The sequence below is a fragment of the Talpa occidentalis genome, unplaced genomic scaffold (genome assembly GCF_014898055.3).
Source record: "Talpa occidentalis isolate TD23 unplaced genomic scaffold, MPIMG_talOcc4v2.1 talOcc4.5, whole genome shotgun sequence".
NCBI lineage: Eukaryota > Metazoa > Chordata > Mammalia > Eulipotyphla > Talpidae > Talpa > Talpa occidentalis.
In genome coordinates this window covers 45413457-45430623 of record NW_023604861.1, presented here as the reverse complement: position 1 = coordinate 45430623, position 17167 = coordinate 45413457, and the positions used below count along the sequence as shown (strand labels likewise).

Below are 17167 nucleotides of genomic sequence, written 5' to 3'. Positions count from 1 at the left end.
TCCCCATAGGGATAAGGAAAGAGGCATTTACTTTTATTAGTAATGTTATAGTAGTCACCAGATGTGTTAATGGCAACTTGTTTGAAGTCCATCAATCCTTTGACTAGTGTAGGAAGGCATGGCTGTGTTCTCTGACTGCCCACATCTGAAGACGTTCAGCTACCATGGAAACTACAAAGGAAGAAAAAATAGATTTATCCCAAAGATTCATTTACTGGGATTTTAAAGTGCCCTTTCTTCTGCAGAGGCTAAGAGGGTGAGAAGGTGCTAGGGGCTGTTGTGTGTTCCAGCATGAGCTCCTATCCCTTGAAGGTCCTGAGGACAGTGGATTGGTCAAGGGCCCTCATGAAAAGAGGGGAGGGGTTGGTCCTATTGGGTGGAACTTGTGTGTTCTGAAACCAGTGGGGGATGGTAAGAAGGGGGGTGCAGGGCAGTGTTTCCCAAGGCAGGAAGACCACCTGGAGGTAAATTAAAATAGTTGGTAGAGGCTTCTTCTGCAGCAGGAGGTGGAAGAGCGCCTGACAGTCCTAGGACAGTCTCTAGCTTGATTGCTGTCTGGGGCTCCATCCTTCTTTTCCTCTGGTTGTGTGGGACCTGCCCCATTTCATGTTGAGTGTGAGGCCTTTGAGGCTCAACTTATGAAAGGTCTTCTCTGCAGCCTCTTGGGCAGCCTACCTGGCAGCAAACTGGATGAAAGCACACCACTGTCTCTGCATGGTGTTCATCCAGATCTCCCCAAGCTGGTAGAAATGATTCCTTAGATCTTTCTCAGTAATGGTATCTCCCAGGCCACCAATATAGAATGTGGCAATTGTCTTGCCCTCTGGGGGTTCCAGATGGAGAGTGGTCGGTACCAGCTTCAGAAGCTTATACTACCAGGTCATGGGTCCCACAATATGGTCTTTGATATTCTGATCAGCAAAGAAACCATCATGATCTGTAGTTTTCTCATATCTATGCAGACACTCCTCTCCTCTCTCATACAGAAGGAATAAATGTGGGGTCCATTCCTTTTGATGTGATCCGGGCCAGTTTGAGCAGCAATGAGTAGCATGTCACTGGTTAATATGGCTTTTCCCAGCATGCCAAATGGCTGTGATCCCTCAGAGTTAGAAATTTATTTCCCTACCTACATTCTGTGTGCAGTAACCTTTGTTGATGTCTGCCTTTGGCATATCATCCTTCAAAGACAATACTGCATCACCAACCTGGCTGGGCAGGCAGTACTCGAGGTCCAAGAGGCAGGTGAGACAGGCATCCTTCAATTTCCTGTAGGTGTGGCACACTTCAGTCTTCTTGAGACACATATGGATCCCAGAGCACCAGTGAAATACTGTGTATGACCTGGCACAAATTTTGCATTCCTTATGGAACTTCTCTTTGGTCATGCAGATATGGGTTTTCTCCAAGACAAGCCTAGTTCAGAATGGGCAAGTCTGCATCCTCTCAGTTCTACCTGTTGCAGGTGTTAGAGTCCCGGGAGTGGCCCCTGGGAGAGGCAGATTCTGGCCAGGAAGAGAGGACTGCCACAATCCCGTCAGGCCCCCCAAATGACTGAACACCAACTTTATTTATTTGTTTTTTTAAAGATTTATTTGTTTATTTATACAAGCACTGGGTACAGTCAGAAGTGCGGGAGGGTGAGAGAATTCACCAGAGCCAGAGAGGAGAGCAGAACAGGCAGACTGACGAAGTACACTGCTGAAGGGAGCAGTGGGCGGCAGGAGAGGTCTGCGCACCATGTGGGACCCTCACCCAGTGGCCAGGGATCGAACAAGTGCTGCAGAGCTTCACAGCCCAGTGCTCAACCGCTGCGCCACCGGGGAAGCCTTGAACACCAACTTTAAATCTCTGTTTTCTTCCAAACCCTGCCAGCATGACAGTAAAACAATGATCATTATTTTAAATATTAATTATGATCCCAAATAAACAGCATCCTGGCAAAGGGAACATGATGCCTAAAGTAAAAGGATCAGTGATTACCAGAGGGGGAGGAGAGATGAACAGGGGTATCTTCAGGGCAGTAAAATATTCTGTGTGATACTATACTGGTGGATACAAGGCATTACACACTTGTCCAAACCCATAATACATCATCTCCTATCCTTTATTTTTCTCCCTGTGAGCTTATACATCCCAAAAGTCTCTTTGTCATCATTTTAGTAAAATTACATGATAGATTAGAGAAAAATTCACCAGGATGCCCTCTGGGCATGAGTGGGCACACTCCAGGCCCCCTTATCACCACTTGGATTTGGTCATCAAGTAACCCTCAGGACCTGGCCCCACTCCTATGTGAGCCTGGGTGGTGCCCCTGCAGACCCTGGGGTAGGCTGTATGGAATGGGGGTGTTGAGGGAAGGGAATGAGACCACCAAGGAAGCCGGCACCACCCTCAGCTGCCAACCTCAGAAGAACAGGAGATGAACTTGTACCCACATTTCTTCTGTTCAGCTCGAAACCTATATTGTCAGGGAGTCTTTACAACCAGAAATGTCCCTTCAAAGGCAACCAATCGTATCTTTGCCCGAAGCCAGTACAAAGGACTTGGGGGCTGAGAGTAAACCTGACCCTGCCATTTAATATTTTTTTAAAAAAAGAAAACAAAAATTCACCAGATTTCATTCTTTTTTTTTTTGTTTGTTTGTTTTTTAATAATAAATTTTATTTTTATATTCCCCATACAATTGCAGCCCCCCCATTCTGACCCCAATCCCTCCCCTCCCACCCCCGCCCCCAAAAAGTGTCTCTGGTTCGTAGTTTTTTGTTGATTTTGATTTTCACTTTCTTATAGTTATTCGTTTTCCTGGTCCCTTATTTAAGTTTTCTAGATTCCTGCTATGAGTGAGACCATCCGGTATTTTTCTTTTTCATTTTGGCTTATTTCGCTGAGCATGATCCCTTCCAGTGCCATCCATGTTGCTGCAAATTGCATGTGTTTATCTTTTTTGAATGCTGAGTAATATTCCATGGTATATATGTACCACATCTTCTTGATCCAGTCATCTATTTTAGGGCATTTGGGTTGTTTCCAAAGCTTAGCTATTGTAAACAGTGCTGCTATAAACATAGGGGTGCAGGTGTTCTTTGGAATTGATGTTTCTGTGTCCTTTGGGTAAATACCTAGGAGTGGAATTGCTGGATCATATGGAAGCTCTATGTTTAGTAGGTCCAGAAATCTCCACACAGCTCTCCACAGTGGTTGGACCAGTTTGCACTCCCACCAACAGTGCAGAAGAGTTCCTTTTTCTCCACACCCTCGCCAACATTTGTTGTTGCTAGTTTTTTTTAATATGTGCCATTCTCACTGGTGTAAGATGGTATCTCATGGTAGTTTTGATTTGCATTTCCCTGATGACAAGTGATGTTGAACATTTTTTCATATGCCTGTTGGCCATTTGCATTTCCTCTTCAGAGAAGTTTCTTTTTAGCTCTTCTGCCCATTTTTGACTGGATTATTTCTTTGTTGTTGTTGAGTCTCATCAGCTCTTTGCAGATTTTTGTGATCAGTCCTTTATCATTAGTGTTGGGTGCAAAAATGTTCTCCCAGTTGGTGGGGTTTCTCTTTGTTTTTGTTATTGTCTCTTTTGCTGTGCAGAAGCTCTTTAATTTGATGTAGTCCCAGCTGTTTATCTTTGCCTTCACTATCACTGCTTTGGGTGATGTGTCTGTAAAGATGTCTTTGATGTGTAAATCACGTAGTGTTTCGCCTATATTTCCTTCTATATATTTTATGGTTTCAGGTCTTATGTCTAGTTCTTTAATCCATTTTGAGTTGATTTTTGTGTATGGTGTGAGGTAGTGGTCAAGCTTCATTCTTTTGCATGTAGCGACCCAGTTTTCCCAGCACCATTTATTGAACAAACTTTCTTTGCTCCAATGCATAGTCTTTGCTCCTTTGTCAAAGATTAGTTGACCATAAATCTGTGGGTTTATTTCTGGATTTTCTATTCGATTCCATTGGTCTGTATGTCTGTTCTTGTTCCAATACCATGCAGTTTTGATGATTATGGCTTTGTAGTAGAGTTTGAAGTCTGGGAGTGTGATGCCTCCATTCCCTTCTTTTTTTTTCAGGAGAGCTTTGGCTATTCGGGGTTTTTTGTGATTCCATATGAATTTCATCAATAATTGTTCTATTTCTTTGAAGAATGACATTGAAATTTTGATTGGAATAGCATTGAATCTGTATATTGCTTTTGGAAGGATGGCCATTTTAATAATGTTTATTCTTCCAATCCATGAGCAGGGGATGTCTTTCCATTTCTTTGTGTCTTCTTCTATTTCTTTTAACAGTGTTTTATAGTTTTCTTTGTATAGGTCCTTTACCTCTTTTGTTAGATTTATTCCCAAATATTTGATTTTTTTTGTTTCGATAATAAAAGGGATGTTTTTTTTTTATTTCTTCTTCTTCAGATTTATTGTTTGTGTATAGGAAGGCTACTGACTTTTGCGTGTTGATTTTGTATCCTGCCACTTTACTGAATTGATTGATGAGTTGAATTAGTTTTTCTGTGGAGTTTTTGGGGTTCTCTATGTATATTATCATATCATCTGCAAAGAGTGATAGTTTGACTTCTTCTTTTCCTATTTGGATTCCTTGGATGTCTTTCTCTTGTCTTATTGCTCTGGCTAGGACTTCCAGTATTATATTGAAAAGCAGTGGTGAGAGTGGACATCCTTGTCTTGTTCCACATCTTAATGGAATTGCTTTCAGCTTTTCACCATTGAGAATGATACTGGCTGTTGGCTTGTCATAGATGGCCTTTATGATGTTGAGGTATGTTCCTTGTATCCCAAGAATTTCAAGGGCTTTTATCATGAATGGGTGTTGCACTTTGTCGAAAGCTTTCTCAGCATCTTGCTGCCTCGTTCTCTCACTTTTAACCCTACATAAATTGCAAAGTACAACTCATTGAACAAACAAAAACTTAAGGTACACGGGCCTCCCCGGTGGCGCAGTGGGTTGAGCACAGAGCTATGAAACTGTCCACAGCCTCTGCAGTGCAGGTTAGATTCCCAGCTGCCCAGGGAGATACCCACATGGCACGGCAGACCTCTCCTGTCTCGCCTGCTGCTCCCCTCAGCAGTGTTTTCGGTACGTCTGCCTGTTCTGCTCTTCGCTCTGTCTCTGGTGAATCCTCTCACCCTTCCACGCCTCTGGCCTGTATTCCAGCTCTGGTATAAATAAATAAATCTTAAAAAAAAAAAAAAAAACTTGTGGTACAGTTTAACATGGAAAGAGCAAACAGCCAATGAACCATCACCCAGAACCAAAATATTGATAGAACATTATTGACTCAGAAAGTCTCCACAAATTCTTTACCAACACAGCTCCCTCCCCATGAGTATGCTTTAAGCTTTATAATTATCACGTGGTGAAGCTGGGTGAATGGTACATGGGACTCTGTCCTATTCTTACAACTTCCCGAAAGCTTATAATAATTTCAAATTTTAAAAATATGTATGTAATGAATTACATGAATGGATTTTTATAACTTTTATAATAGTTAAAATAAGTTCTTGCATCAGAAAAATCATTTGGAAAGGCACATACTTCCTTTTGGTGTCTCTTTGGATATGATAGCCATACATTGGTAAGAAAAAGAGACATACAAGAAAAGGAGAAGAATTCAAAGTGCACAAAGACTCAATGATCAGTAAAAACTCTATGATGTAGGTGCTATTATCTCCATTTTAGTGATGAGAAAATAGAGGCCTTATGTGACTTGCTCAGCGTCAGAGAGCTTGTTTCCTGTCAGGTCTGAGTCTTACATTGTTATCATTCCAGTTGCAGTATATGTCACTTCCTCAGGAATGTTCTGCTTTGCTGCTTTGTGATCCGCTAAAACCACTGTTCCCCTTCATTTTCTCCACTCATAGTCTGTCTTATTTTCAACTGACATTTTGTTATACATCTAATTGTATCCTTTATTCACTATTCTCCACCCCTTCCCCTAAAATATGAACTCAGTCTTATTTATCTATGATCCTTAGGACCCAGACAAAATTCTGACAAATAGTGGGAGTGCAAGAAATATTGAGTGAAATAATTAACAAAATTAATTTTAAAAACAAAAGAATATAATACTTAAGAGAAAAATAGCTCCATGGAAGTATCATAAGTAGCATATCTTCTTACTTAACCTCTGACATCAGAGGCTAGAAAAAAATTCTTCCTCATTAAGAATCTTTTCCAGGGCCTCCCCTGGTGGCTCAGCGGTTTAGTGCTGGGCTGCGAAGCTGCCCGCAGCCTCTGCAGGGCCGGTTCGATCCCCGGCCGCCAGTGAGGGTCCCACATGGCGTGACAGACCTCTCCTGCCACGCCCGCTGCTCCCCTCAGCAGTGTACTTCGTCAGTCTGCCTGTTCTGTTCCCCGCTCTGGCTCTGGTGAATTCTCTCACCCTCCCATGCTTCTGACTGTACCCAGTGCTTGTATAAATAAATAAATAAATCTTTAAAAAAAAAAAAAAAAAAAAAAAAAAGAATCTTTTCCAGGCCTCCCTGGTGGCACAAGGGGTTAAGCTCCACACTATGAAGCAATCTGCAGCCTCTGCAGCACAAATCCCCGGCCGGCCAGGGAGCAACCCACACAGCAAAGCAGACTTCTCCTGACTGGCCCGCTGCTCCCCTCAGCAGTGTATTTCAGTCAGTCTGCCTGTTCTGTTCCCCACTCTGTCTCTGGTGAATCCACTCACCCCCTGCATCTCTGGCCTGTAGCCCAGCTCTTGTATGCATAAATAAATAAATCTTCAAAAAGAATCTTTTCCAATATCTTATACTGAGTATCAGAAACCATAACAATGCTTGCAGGCAACTTAATATTAACAGGGTATCCAGCATTTCTATTACATTCATGCCCATAAAAAGTTAGTAAATGCACTAATACATGTAATAGTTATTATGAAATGATACTGACAATACAAATTCTGCTTTCTGAATCCATGTGTAGACAGCCATTCCAGGTCCTCCTGCTTTATAACAGGAGACACTTTCTTCATGGTGCTGGTTCTTAGCCTGTACTTAACGGTAATTCAAGTTGGTGAGGAAATGTTTCCCAAAGTATGGTACATGTAATAAAACATTTGACTTGTAGAGATATCTTTTATATTCCTGTACTCTAAAAATTGTAACTGGCCCAAGACCGCTTGAGAGTCTATACTATAATGGAACACAGAAAGTCATTTACAGGTCATCAATTTTTCAAGTATCATCCCACTTTAAAGTCATTCTTTTCATTCTCTAAACATTCTGACACCTCCTACCCCCAGCAGCAGAGTCAGAGGAGGATGGGGTTTCTGTAAACTCAAAACACCAGAGACAAAGCTAGTGTGTGATAAATAAGGACCCTCAGTCCTGTGTCTTCAGATGAGTTACTTAACATCTTTGTGCTTCCATTTATTTCCTCATCTTTAAGCAGGAGATAATAATGGTGCTTACACAATAGAGTTGGGATGATTTAAATAAGTTAATAGATACAAATATCCGGTGAACATTTGCACTTCCTGTCCTGTTAGAGACAGACCATAGTGAGGGCAAAGATTTCACCTGTTTTGATTGGGCTGGCAGTGGTGGGAACTCATGAAAATATATGTGACATGAATGAATGACAACTTTAGCATAGCATGGATCTATACAGAAGCAAAGTAGGAAGAGTAGTAGCTATAACTGTAAAATAACGATGAGGAGTTCTTCAAATTGGCAGGTTGGCAAATCAACCCTGATGAAAGGGATTCCATTGTCCACTGGCCCCGGGTATGAAACGGTGTCTGGCATGTAGAGTATCAGAACCAGGACAACAGATAAAGAAGAGTGATCTTTTCCTTGGTCACTCTTGGATAAAGATATGAACTTCCTAGTGAGGAGGGATTAGATGTTAAGAACAAAAAAAGTTCCAATTTTCCAAATCCCTCAGGACAACCACAGGCCATTGCCACATCTCTTTCCCATCTCTTTCAGCTTCTCCATCATGAGATGCTCAGATCCCTCACTGCCTTGATCTCTCACCCCTAGATACTGTTTGGTGGGCGTAACATGCAGTTCTGAGTAGGAAACTCTCCATGTTACTTGGCCAGTTCAAAGAACCGCAGGAGTTCTAGAAACCACACTTTTATCTATTAACACTACCTAGCAAGCTGTAGCCTTCATAACAACTACTTCACAAGGCTCATGCTGGGCTGACTCCCAGATGACTCATGCTTAGTCACTAAACTAACAGATTCTCTAAACATGGATTTCTTTCAAGTCTTTCCCAGATCTAGTGGGTCAGTGAAATACTTTTTTTCCATGGAAAGATGTATATTTCTATAATATTTGATTAAAATATGATTATGTACTTGAAAATTTAGGAAAAAAAATACATGATCCTGCACCTTTCTGCTAAGGTTTCCTTTTTTTTTTTTTTTTTTTTTTTTTGAGATACACGAATACTACTTTATTTTATATTATGATTTTTCCCCCAGTAAACTTAGAATTTTCTCATCATTTGTAGTAGTTGAATAATATTCTTTATATGGGATTTACAGAGTTTACTTAACCATTACCCTCTCATTATATATTTAAAGTGTTTCTTATTTTTTTCATGTTAATAAGTAGTACTATAGTAAGTACTGTCATGAATGCAGATTTTTTTTTTCCCAAAAAAGTTTGGATTACTTATTTTGGTACATTCTCAGAGGCAGACTTTACCTACACACTAGAATAAGGAAGAGATTGACTTTTTCACCAGGACCAGCAGGCTTAGCTGTTTTGCAAGAAAATCAAGTTACTCATTTCCAAGTGCTGTCAAATAATTTTCATTATTTAAACATTTTTATGAAATTTTATAAAATCTTGCTCCTCACAGGACGTTGGCGATGCCTGTACACATTTTTGATTGTTATGATTGGGGAAATGCTACTGGCATCTTGTGGACATAAGCTAGGAATATCCCATGATGTACAAGAGTGCCAAGGCTAGGGAACCCTGATCTAGAGCAAAATCCAGATTCTTTTGTTTCACTTTCAAGACCTCCAACGCCTGCCAGGCTCGTATCAGTTACTCTTCACCACCCATCCATCCCTGACTTGCTGCCCTATACTCTCATGCCCACTCTTTCATGTTCTTCCTATTTTTGGGCTTTTGCTTATGTTGCTCCTTCTGTCCGGAACACAAATACACCCACCTTCATCTGCCCAGGGGACAGTTTGCGTTTGACAGGTATCACCTTAGATATTACTTTGAGGAACTTTGTCTCCAGGGTTCCTATGGTATAATGATGATCAGGCTATAATTATTACATTCTTTCATCATCTCCAGACTAATATAAAATGGTAGAACTGGGGCTGTCATACCTATTGTATCTGCAGTGCCTGTACCTATTAAATGAATACATAATATACCCTAATCACTAATAGTTTTAAAGAGATCGCATTCAAGTACTATTAGGAGCTCTGGTTTTGTCTCCAAGATAACCAGTATGAATCAAGGTGCTCCTGGGAGAAATGGAATTAATTAGAACGTTTCACTAGCTCACTTCCCATCAAGAACTGGCTATGCAATTCCACCCCTCAGAGAAAACATTTGGTTTACTTCTTGTTCTGACTTGGCTTTGGAAAACCAAGACCATAGTCAATTTAATTCTCATTCAGTATCAGTGAGCTTGGATTCACAAAAGTACTCAGTGCACATATTTATTAAGAAATCCATTGGTCCTCATTTTTCTGCGCAGGGAAATTTCTGACACTTCCTGTCTCCAAGAAGTCATTGTTAATATCGAATTCTAATAGTATGTGAAATTGTGGCTGGCAGACAATAAAAGATACTCTATGCCCCAACACTCCCTTGATAACCTAGCAATTTGTGAGTAACCTAACAGGGTGTGGAATTCATTGAACTCTGAAGACAAGAGCTTCAGCTTCTTTCCTCTCTGAAGACAAGAGCTGAGGAAGAATTGATAGCCCCAAAAGAACCAGTTTTAGACTCATTTGCATATATTCATTTGTCCTATGTTTACAAGAGAATATTTGTTTTTCTGCAAGATTTGAAAACATACCCTGCAGTGACAAGAGGAAATACTAGAACGCATTTTGTTTTCTTTCTCCAACTAGAAGGCAGGAGCGTTTTCTAGACCTGACTCCAGCAAGGCAGGTGTACAGGGGGTTGGGGGAGTCGGGGAGGGCTTGCCAGCCAGTTTGGTCCCCTTCCTGGAGCCAGATCTTAGGTCCTCAGGAGATGAGAGAGCCCATCTGCTGGCCCAGCATGGCCTTGCTGTAATGTGTGCAGCAGGGACCTTGTATTTCCTGTCTGTGGGGATTTAATGTAATGTCTGTTGAATACAGCCAGAATCTCAAAAGCATGGAACCTTAGGGAGAAAAAGGGCTTCAAGCTGTAAGTAGCAGCCTAAGAAACCACTGTGTTTTTTTGTTGATAGGTATTCCCTAGGGGAGGACTCCCATGTGTACCTCTCTCCCCAGACTTGCCAGAAGGAGCTACATCACTGCAGTATTTCAGCACCCCCCTGATAATCGGACATGACAGTCTACAAAGAGGTGTAGAAATGACTGCTCTGTTATTACAGTGAGATTAAATGTGAGTCATTGCTAGGAACAGGAAGAAGCCACAGCAGTGTTTTTCTTTCTTCCATGGAAAATTGTCTGGGCTACTGGATTGTGCATGGTCTCTAGAATTAAGTCCATCATGCAATTAACAATTAGTTTCACAGAATCACTGACTGCTACAGCTCCAAAACAACTCTGAGGCCACATATATAATCCAACATACTATAAAATGTGTTTCCTAGACAAAGTGTCCTAAACTCTGAGGACCTGACTGATTTCCCTAAGTTAATAGACAGGTTAGAAGCAGAGAAGGGACTAAATTTCCTGGTTCAAACTGTTATCCTCCATACCATGCCACTGCCTAAGACTGCACTGAGAACACATCTCTGCACACTTCGGGGCATAGTCAGCAAATACTGGACTCAAGTATCTGTCAGTCTATTTTAGCTTCTATACCACAATGTCACAAACTGCCTGGCTTAAACATTTATTTCTCAGATCAGGAGAGTAGGAAAATTAAATTCAAGATCCTAGCAGATGTGGTGGCTGGTGAGAACCCCCTTTCTGATTCATATATGACAAACTTGTCCCTGGGTCCTCACGTAATGGATGGAACAGGAGTGCTCTCTGGGGTTTTTTTCAATAAGGGCCATTACCACTTAGGACTCCACCCTTATGATCTAATACATGAATGGGAATTAGGATTCAACACATGACTGTTGGAGACACAACATTCGGTCTATTACAGAGGGACAGGAATGCCCACAGGAGACGCAATCAAGAATCTTACAGGATGACTTTGCCTCCTTGACACCTTTCTTTTCTCCTGAAGACAGAAAAGCAAAGGGCAGGAAGGTTTCCAAAATCACAGAGCACAGTGTAAATGGGTCTGTAAGTCACAGGGTGGCTTGATGTTTTCTGATGCTTATCCTGTCCATCCTATTACCAATTTTGTCCCCTGCTGACCTGTAAGTTCCAGTAAGGGAATGGTATCAAGAGGTCTATAAGGGTTTTCTTTTTACTGGGAGTCGGGGGGAATGAGGTCAGATACCCCTACATGAAAGGCCATCTGAGCCCATGGGTTTCTACCATTAGAGGAACAAACCCCATTAGAGCATGTCCCCAGCAGCCATTTCCATGTTCACTTCCATAGCCAGTTAGTATAGGAACTCCCAAGTTATGACAAATCATTGTTGATGTTGGAATTGGGGGGATGAGCTTTTCCTGCAAACCAGCTTTCTCTCCCAATGCTTGGGAGAAGCGGCTCTCCCCATAAACTAATAAGCTTCCTGTTCCTTGACCTTGTGGCAGAACTGGGAGAGAAGTGCAGGGCAAGGAAAGGGCAACCCTCCATCCAGGTCTTCATGTGTCTTGAGGCAAAACCCTGGTATCCATGGAAATCCTGTTTTCCTGGAGTATGTGGCACTCCTTAAAATGACCTTTCAATCATAAAGCAGGAGAGAGCTAAATAGGGAGATAGGTCTATTGGATCCAACAATTCTACTTTCTTTGCATATTGGCATGAAAAATAGATGGTAGACCTCAGAGAATTAAGAGAGAAAGGGGCATTTTCATTTCCCCCTGTTGAGAACTCTTGGCTCAGGGTCAGTGGGGAATCACTGAAGAGTTTTGAGCAGAACCAAGGCACCAATAGCCATAAAGTACATAAAATCAGTCATTCCACCTATTTCCTTTGCTGGTCTTCTCCTCTCCTTGGACTGAATTTTTATGTGATAATCAAAAGTCATAGGACTCTCCATACCACTAATAAGAAGAGCTCCTTATGGGACTCATTACTAACAAGTTTCGATAGTCCTTTACAAATTAAGAATAGAATTACCAGGTAATACAATAATTCCCCTTCTGGGTATTTGTCCGAAGGATAGTAGAAACACCAACTAGAAAGATATGGATAGCAACTGGTTCACTGTAGCATTATTTACAATAGTCAAGATATGGAAACAATCTTCACCCTTTGATGGATGAAGTATAAATAAGAGGTGGTAAATATACACAATGGAGTCTACTCAGATATGAAGAAAGATGGAATCTCGCCATTTGTAACATGGATGATTCTTGAGGGGATTATGCTAAGTGAAATAAATCATCTGAAAGAGAAAAATACTGTATGATTTCACTCATACTTGGAATATAATGAAATAAAGCAAAAGAATGAGGAAGACAAACTCTTAGATACAAAGAACAGATCAGTGGCTACCAGAGAGAAAGGAACCTGGGGGGCAGGTGAAATGGGAAAAGGGAGTCAAGTGCATGGTGATGGATGGAAACTAGACATTTGCTGGTGATCACAATGTAGTGGATAAAAATGTCATTGTATAATGTAGTACTCCTAAAACGTATTTGATGTTATACACTAAAACACCTCAATAAAATTCACATTAAAATTGTAGAATAAAAAGGAGCTAATATGCCTTTCTTCTCAAAAATTGGAACTAGAAAAATTGGTATTTTTCTCATGAATGGTATTTTTAGTTTTATGATGCAAGGGACCCTGTCCAATTCTGTTTGCCTTGGTTGTCAGAAAGCTTAAAATTGATCTTTCTACTCAGTTGCATCAGCCTCTCTTAGTTGGTATAAATCAGAGTTGCTTACACAGGCCTGGCACTTGGTTGATAACAAGTAAGAATGGGAGTGACCTTGGGAAAATGGATGTTGCACATCTCTGTCTTCCCTCTAGGGGGCAACAGACCCTCAGTCCCAGATACAGAGTCATGTGTCAAGATCTATGTATTATTTAAGAAAATCAGGAAATCCAGATTTTTTTTTGGTATAATGTATAAAATCTGTGCAGGTAAGCCAACGAGCCTTGTTCCCATAGCCTTGTTGGTTTCCCTCAAACCTGCCCAGACTTTTGTGAATAGTCCTTAACTAAACTCTCCTCAGTTATCTAGTTTGAGGGTTCCATTCATTTCCTGCTAGAGTCCATGACTAATAAAGTATAAGCAATTTAAAGTTGAACATAAGAAAGTTGGAGGACTGTTTTCATAAATAGAATAGAAATAATATGTTGGTCTACCAGAATGGTTATTACACTATTGATCGGTAACAATGATTACAACATAGACAAGGCAAGTTTCTAGTTTCCCATTGATCAAATCAACCCCACGTCACATGAGTCCGAACCCTGGATTTAAAGAAATTTATAGCATTCCATATAGGATGGTGTTTATTTTATATGATATTGCTATTTCCAACAAGGAAAGTTCATCCAAGTTGTGAAGTAAATGATCATTTCAGATATCTTACTTGCCTGTTATCCTCATGACCGCTTATTTTCTGTCTCCTTTGTGGACTTGTCTTTGGCTCATTGTTCATCAAAACACAGTCTAGGTATTTCTAGGCAGTGTAGAGTAGTGGCTAAAAGCAATTGCTTCCAGAGCTTCCTTGGTGCCGCAAGGGGTTAAGATGCAACCTGTCAAGCTATCTGCAGCCACTGCAGCACAAGTTTGATCCCTGGTCAGGGAGCTACCGACATGGCGCAGCAGACTTCTCTTGACTCGCCTGCTGTTCCCCTCAGATGTGTATTTCAGTCAATCTGCCTGTTCTGTTCCCCACTCTGTCTCTGGTGAATCCTCTCACCCTCCACACCTCTGGCCTGTACCCTAGTTCTTGTATGCATAAGTAAATAATCTATTAAAAAAAGGAAAGAAAAAAAAGCTATTGCTTTCAAATTAGATACATTTGTGTTGGAGTTTCAGATTTGGTCATTTTACCTGCTTAACTGTGTGAAGGCGATTTCATCTAAGTTTCAGTTTCCCCATAATGCAAACCTCACAGGGTATCAGAAAGAATTAAATAAGAAAATGTAAGAAAAGGGCTTAACATTGCTCCTGGCACAGAGGGTATCCAATAAATGGAAGAGATTATTGACAAATCAGCCCTTGTTGCCCAGGAAGCTGTTAATGATTAACACTTAATGTGTTAATGTGAACATCTGTCCATTTACAGTACACAGTAAGTTTCCTCTAGTATAATGACCTTGAAGCAACACAAGATTCTAAATTACCTTCTGCATCAGCAAAAAAATATTGAGTTATATGCAAATTCAGTGTTCAATTTTTCTTTATTGCTTCCACATTTTTAAAATTCCTAGGACATCTTCTGTCTGCAGCCCCTTAGTACTCCTCCGATTGTGCACCTCTCAAGGATTGGAAGCAGTGGTTCTGAGATGAGACCGGAAAAGCAGTTCTATTAGCAGTCTGAAATTACAATTCTCTATATCTAGAAAGTCACTTAAGGGAATAGGTTGCTTCCTTCTATCTTTTCACTGATTAGAGTGCTGTTCCCATTAAGCACAGTGCCCTGAGAAGCCTGTTCTCCCAATGTACTGTTTACTTGCCATTATAACAAATTTCACCTTAAAATCAGTATGTCATTTGCTGGGACCATAAGACCAACATTCTGAGTTGAAAGACTACATGGTAGTGATGATTCAATCCCAATAAAGCTTGATAGCCTTTGACAACTCCATAATTGTTTATTTTTTAAAGATTTATTTATTTATTCATACAAGAATTGGGGTACAGGCCAGAGGTGGGGGGGATGTGAGAGGATTAACCAGAGACAGAGTGGGAAGCAGAACAGGCAGATTGACTGATATACACTGCTGAGGGAAGCAGCGGGTGAGTCAGGAGATGTCTGCTGTGCCATGTGGGTCAGGTCTCTGGCCAGGGATCAAATTGGTGCTGCAGTGGCTGCTGATAGCTTCATAGGTTGCATCTTAGCCCCTTGCACCACCAGGGAGGACCAACAACTTTGTGTTTGATATGAGACTTTATTCTCTCTTAAAAACTGGGTTATGCATTCCACCATTTCTTACCCTCCCCCACCATAAAAACTCTTCTCCTTGGGGCCTCCCTGGTGGTGCAGGGGTTAAAGACAGTGCTACCAAGCTATTTCTAGCCACTGTAGCACGAGTTCGATTGCCTGGCTGGGCCAGGGAGGTGACCCACATGGCACAGCAGACCTCTCCTGTCTTGCCTGCTGCTCCCCTCAGCAGTGTATTGCAGTAGATCTGCTGTTCTGTTCCCCACTCTGTCTCTGGTGAATCCTCTCACCATGCCCAACTGCTCTGGCATAAACCCTAGCTCTAGTATGCATAAATAAATCAATCTTAAAAAAAAAAAAAAACAACTCTTCCCCTTAGATACTTATTCAATCACGAACATGGACTATAGGCTACTACTTGGTTGTTATATGGCTCTCAGTTCCTTATCTGAGAGTTTGACTAATAAAATAGTAGTATCTTAGCTGCCATTTGCTGAATATTTATTTGGTACCAGGATTATTGCTTTAAGCACCACCCCCCCAAAACAAATGTATGAAATAGAAGCTTTTGTTATTGTGTCACTGATGAGAGACTGAGACTTGCAGAGAGGTTGGGTGCGGCCTGGAGTTGAAACCCAGCAGCCTAGCAGCCTAGCAGCATGTGGTCGGTGAGATCAACTCTTGGCTTTGTCCATTATGGACACAGAGGGGCACAGCCAAATCATTCCAATGACATGCAAAGAAGTGAGAGATTGGCTCAAGGGAGGTGATCCTTGAGAGCACACACTTGACATGATACTTTAATGCTTAAGAAAAAGGGGCGGGGTGAATGGAAGGAGCACAAGACCAGGGAGAAGAGTGGTCCCAGCAATGGGTTGCATGTGCAAAGGTTCAGAGAAAAACTGCAAGTCCAGGACGTGTAGGGTTAAGTAGTGGAGCAGATGGTCAGAGAAATTGGCAAGAACTGGTTTTTGCATCATGTGGCTTTTAATAAAGATTTCCAATTTTTTTCTGAGTATGACAGAAAGTCTTCAGCATTTTGAGGCCAGGGTTTACATGGTAAAGTTTGCATTTTTAATAGGTGACTGTAACTGCTGAGGATATTTGTGTGAAGGTGGGTGGGAGGGGGAGCCAGGAGATGGTTTAGAGAACCGTCATACACAGGTGAGAGGTGATGGTGACCTGGGTCAGGGTGGCCATTGTCAGTGTCAGCACCTACTCAAGCAGCCAAGCTGGCAGATCTTGTTGATGGATCTGAGAAATGAAGGAACAGATTTGTCAAGGATGATTCCTAAGAATTGGGTGGAACAACTTGGTGAATGGGGATAGTATATTATATAATGGGATAGGGTAGGAGTAAGTTTGGGGTCAGAATAGAGGGGATTGTTGGGAAACATGAAGTTTAAGATGACCATTAGACATTAATGTGGAAATGCTAAGTAGGCTGTAACACTCATCATGGTTAATTTGATGTGTCAACGTGGCTTGGCACAATGCCCACATATTTGGTCCTGTACCAGTCTGGATATTGCTATAAAGGTATTTTTTAGATGTAATTAACTTTTAAATTAGTACTTTGAGTAAAGCAGATTGGTGTGGGTGGGCTTCATCCTATAGGAAGAAGACCTTAAAAGAAAGGCTGACACTTCCTGATGAAGGACCCATGTGCCCAGATGGCCTTCAGGCTTGACACTGCAACCCTGTGTCTGCAATCTGCAGTTTACCCTGTAGATTTTGGACCTGCCATTCCCTGCCAGCCACAACAGTGTGGCTGATTACTTGAAATTTCTCTCTCTCTCTCTCTCTCTCTACACACACACACACACACACACACACACACACACA

At 41.4% G+C, this 17167-nt stretch overlaps 1 pseudogene; it reads right to left on the bottom strand.

Annotated features, from left to right (window-relative positions):
- Positions 1 to 223: 223 nt before the first annotated feature.
- LOC119258515 (pre-mRNA-splicing factor RBM22-like) lies at positions 224 to 13818 on the bottom strand (annotated as a pseudogene).
- Positions 13819 to 17167: the final 3349 nt, after the last annotated feature.